This window comes from Vulpes lagopus, chromosome 6 (genome assembly GCF_018345385.1).
Source record: "Vulpes lagopus strain Blue_001 chromosome 6, ASM1834538v1, whole genome shotgun sequence".
Lineage (NCBI taxonomy): Eukaryota > Metazoa > Chordata > Mammalia > Carnivora > Canidae > Vulpes > Vulpes lagopus.
In genome coordinates, this window is record NC_054829.1 from 101,916,190 (window position 1) to 101,921,817 (window position 5,628).

A 5,628-nucleotide genomic window follows, 5' to 3' on the forward strand; every position below is an offset into this window, starting at 1 on the left:
TTTGATTTTTATCTTCATTGCTTGTCAGCATGAGTTAGCAACTGCTTCTTGAGGAATTAGTCCATTTTATAAGCAAAATAAAGAGGAAAAACCAAAAGGACAAAAGCTTTGCTTTTGCTTTAGCTTGTCCAAGCTAAGTTTAAGAAGTTTTATTAAGAAATAATAATTTCAAAAAAAAAAAAGAAATAATAATTTCATTGGTGAAACTGAAATACATGTTCACCTCAAACCAATCAATGGCAAAACCGCATGAGAATACCATTTCTGATACAGGCCAATCACATTCCCTGAAGCTAGGATAAAATGTTGCTCTACTTGAACTCAGGAATTCTCCATTGCTCCCTGAATAAACGTGGATCCTGTGAGCAGAAAAGAAGGTGTTGGAGAATTACCATTGGGTAGGCATTAAAGTATGTCTGTCGTAACATCTAACAGTTTCTCAGCATCTAGTCTTTCCTGCCTAGAATGTCTTCTCTTCTTCCTTCATCTGTTTACACAAGTCTTTATGTCCTTAAATCCAAACTTAGGGTATCTTTTATTAACCCTTTGATACCATCCTTTGCCCACAGGCTTGCCCTCTTTCCAAGTTGTTGCTAATAACTATTATAGAGTGCATTTTTCTTCTGAGTGTGATCACTTGCTGCACTATGTTATTCTTTCCATCTCCCAAACCAGAATGTAAGCTCTTTGAGAGTATGACTCATATCTCATGTCACCTAGCCTAGTACTTGATGCTCAATCAGCTAACACTCATTGTTTACTGCGAGCTGATTATCTCATTACTTATGTTCTCTATAACTCCTTCTGCTTAGTGACATATCTTTGACATTTACCCTACACCATAATCCATTGACCCTCTTTTATAACTTAATTTTATTGATCTCTCTATTTCTAAATTCTAATTAACCATTCTCACATAGAAAATCTGTTCTGCCTCATTCCCGACTATCCTGGTGATTTCTTAGAAACTACCATCTCCACCAGGGCTTTGCAATTCTATGCCATTCTGGTTATCCTCCTTGGTTTCTGGTGGTTTCTTTTCACCTTATTCCTCTCTTCCTTTTACTCTCATCTCCTGACAGTTCATATTTAAACCTCCTTTACTCCTCAACCTTTTTATTTGGAGAAAAGAGGTATTTGTGACAGAACTTTTTGAGGCTATTTAGTTAATTGAGGTAAGTATGTCTGAATTTTGAGGGAGGAGGGAAAGTGAAACAATGGATATTAGAGAGATTTCAAAGATTGACTTAACATGATAGGAACAGTTAGAAATGCCTCAAATATTTCATGCTGTAAAACAAGAAATGTGATGGTACCACTGGAAGAAATGGGAAAATTGGGATAAATAGTGTATTCAAACTTAAGATGATAGGTTTAGTGTTGGAAACTTTGAGCTTCAAATGACATCAATGCAATAAATACAGATACAGAAATTAGCATGACTACTTTCATTGATGTGGTGAATCATCTAAATCAAAACAGATCTGCTCAATCTCTCCTAAACAGATTAACCTTTTTTTTTTTAAGATTTTTTTTTATTCATGAGAGACACAGAGAGAGAGAGGCAGAGACACAAGCAGAGGGAGAAGCAGTTCCCCACCGGGAGCCTGATGCAAGACTCGATCCCAGGACCCAGGGTTCATGACCTGAGCCAAAGGCAGATGCTCAACCACTGTGCCCAGTTGCCCTCAGATTAATCTTTTTAAAATTTCACTTAAATGAAGTCCTAATTATGAGCCAGAAACCTTCAGTGACTCCACTATACATTGCATAAAGACCAAATCCATGAAGCTGTTTCAGAGCCCTGATATCCTTGTTATATCCAAATTAATTGCCTATTCTCCCCAAGTGAATATTTTTTTACAGTGAGATCAGTTTATTTTTATCTCTGTGCTTTTACCCTGCCACCTCCCCTCTCCCAAGTTAGTGACTTTGCTCCTGCATCTCCCACAGAGGATTCCTAGAAATCATCTTTAATGAACAAAAAATATCTTTTTTCTGATATTCAGGAGCCAATAAAACATTTTCTCTGCTTTCAGTAGCTTTGACTCCCTGATGAATATACAAAAAAATGAATCATATGTACTATGGGTTCTTTCAGCAACTATTCTTCTCATGTCTTTCTTGTAGTTTGTTAGGGGTTTTGCTATTGCTGCCATGGTGCTAGTCTCTTGAGCTGCCCTCACTTTTTTAAAGTTATGCAGCTTGTGAAATTTGAAGATGAAAAGAACTTGTTTGAAATCACTTAGCTGACTAGGGACTTGTACATCCTTACATGATCCTAGTTTTGTTTTTAAAATAGAGCAACTCCATCTGGACACCAGCCTTTGGAGGGACTTTATGCAGGTGGCAGGCCACTTAACATGGTGGAGACTTCCTTTTAATTGTGTTCAGGTTGAGTGGCTCCCACAAAGTAGGTAATCAGACTGATTTCTTTTCTCTATTGTAAATTAATTTCATACTAATATTTTGTCTTTCTTTTGAAGATTGTTGATTGGAAAAAGCAGTTTTGATTTTTAAGAATCTGATCCATTTGATCTTAATGTACTTTCTTTCCCCATAGAGCAGAGATATTTGAAAATGTTTTACATTAATGGTTTTTTATCTAAACTAATTCCTTGTAAAAGAGCAAACTGTCTGCATGCTAAAACAAATGTGCATTTGAATGCACAATTGATTAACCAATTTTCAAATAATTAACTTTTTAGATTTTGCATGTGCATTTGTTGCTCATTTGACCATATAATAATTAATTAGCCTTAATTATAATGGATTGTACCTTCAAATCTGCATGCATATTCTAATAGAATGACAGCATTTTTTAACCACTTTTTTATATTTTAGTCAAACAGACAAGCACTCACAAGCAAAGGAAGAGAATTTTAAAAGTGGGGGACATTTTACATCTGTGGTAGTTGACATTTTGATTAATGAAGTGTTACAGTTGTTTTTAATGTATTTATTTGGTCGTGCATTCAGCAAAATTAATCCTGATAGATGAAATGTGTTTAAAGTACTGCTCACAAAATGAATGGTGTCTCCAAGCTAATAGAGTTATAAATGAACAGAAAAAAATGAAGAAGACTTTAAAAATGAGTCAAGTGAAAATAAATGCCAGATTAAAAAACAATTTGCTGTGTGTGTCTAGAGAGCCAAAGGGAACTCGAGTGCAAAGAATTTGACTTATGGACTAAGTGAGCAGTTGAAATATTTAAATATCAGCCTAATGCTATTCAGTTATAATGGTAGAAAGGCTGCACAGGTTGGGCTTCTTACCTTCACCTGTGGTATGCAGAGCTGAAAGGCAAAAATCAAAATCATGTCCTGAGGGATATATTAAGAATTGAACAGGAAAGTACAACCATGTGTTCAGTCACTTGGGACGCCATGGTGTAGCTTGAAAATCAGGGAAAACAAGAATTAGAAATAGTGAGAGGGCTCACGCATCCAAAAAAGCAGTGGGGATGAGTACTGCAAACTGAGACCAAGCAGGATCATTTGCCCATATTGCCTTTTGGTTTCGAAAGCAAAATAGGCCCATTTAAAATGATAAGAATGGGGTGGTTTGGTGGCTCAGTCAACTGATTGTCTGCCTTCAGCTCAAGTCATGATCTCAGAGTCCTGGGATCAAACCTTGCCTTGGGCCCCACATTGGCCCTGCAATGGGCCCTGCATTAGGCTCCCCATTCAGCAGGAAGTCTGCTTCTCCCTGTCCCACTGCCTCTCCTCCCTACTTGTGCTCACTCTCTCTCTCTCAAATATACAAATATATATTATATAAATGTATAAATAAAATCTTTTAAAAATAATAAAATAAAATACTAAGAATAGAACAAAAACTTATCTATAAAAATTCTCCATAAAAGAGAGTTCCTATTTTATGAATGACAGCTTGAGTCTATATAAGCAATTCTCCAAAGATTTTCAGAATACATAAATAGCTGAGTTTTTACTCTTGGGAAAGGTCAAATAGGTGTATATGCTCTGTACAGAATAGAGTAGGGCAGGACGCCTGGGTGGTTCAGTGGTTTAGTGCCTGCTTTTGGCTCAGGGCGTGATCCTGGAGTCCCAAAATCGACTCTCACATCGGGATCCCTGCATGGAGCCTGCTTCTCCCTCTGCTTGTGTCTCTGCCTCTGTGTGTGTGTGTGTGTGTTTCTCATGAATAAATAAATAAAATCTTTTAAAAAAATTCCTCACAAAAAACAAAAGAATATTAAAAAAAAAAAAAAACGAATAGAGTAGGGCTTCAGAGAGAGCCACATGGGTGCCAACTCTAGATTTATCACTCGTTAACTATTTGGTCCCAAGCAAGTTAAAAAAATCTCTCTATGTCTTGGTTTTATCATCTGCAATAAAGATGAATAATATTTGTTTTCTTTATCTTTAATCTCATAAGAATTGAAGATGTATGAGGACAGCCATTTTGATGATGTTATTCACTGATCTAGCCCATGTGCTTGAAAAGTATTGAGCACTTAGTAGGTGCTTAATAAATATTTAACAAGTGAATGGATATATAAGGCATTTTTCAGACTTTCTGGCACTTAAACATTCAATAAATAAATGGTAAACAAAAGATAATTTGATAGCACCCCTACATCTAGGTATAATGGAGTGGCTAGAGCAGACTCCCCCTTCAGCTGAAAGAAATGAAGAATCCCGTGTCCTTGTCTATCCAGAATTTTTAAAATGAATTTGTCCACAGAAATCTTTTTTCACATCATGACACTCCTTCATTTACTCAAATATTTATAGAATATCTATGTACACTAAACACTATTTTCATGCCTACAAAGACATGAATCAGTCCCTGTCCTCCAGGAGTTTATATTTTTGTATGATGAAATCAGAAAGTAAAGACTAACTAAATATGTGATTTCAGGTAGTAATAAGCACCATGAAGAAAAATTAAGCAGGATATGGAGATAAACAATGACCATTGAGCCTGGATTATATGTGGTAAGGAATCCACAGAATATACTTGGGGAAGCTCTGCCTTAGATTTATACCGATGTGCGAGCCAAGGTGAAACAGATCTGTAAAAAGGAGAAGGCTTAAGAAAATCCTCAACACTTCTCTTCACTCCCACTGATGTGTGCTTTCTATAAAGATACTTAGTCCTTGAGCTTTAAAGGCCAGTGCTATTGGTAGAGATCACTGGTCAGATATGAGGGAAGGCAGTGTCATGGGATACATCCAAGAGACTCTGATTTAGAGGCCCTCATATTGTACTTTGTGGATAGTCCTTACTTAATGCACCCCTTAGGCAATTTTCCCTTCTTATAAAATTGGGAAAAGGTAATATTTACACATTTTGTTGAACTTAAAAATCTCAGCTATTCAGGGGCACCTGGTGGCTTAGTTGGTTGAGTGTCCAACTCTTGGTTTCAGTTCAGGTCCTGATCCCAGGGTCATGGGATCAAGCCCTGCAACAGGCTCCACACTCAGCGGGGAGTCTGCTTGAGATTCTCTCCTTCTCATTCTTTCCCTCTCCTCTTCCCCCAGTCTGTCTCTCTCAAATTTATAAATAAATATTTTTTTAAAAAAATCTCAGCCGTTCAATTTACCCTACAACAATTCTCATTAGATAACTGACTGGCATAATTTTTCTTTCTTCTAGACATA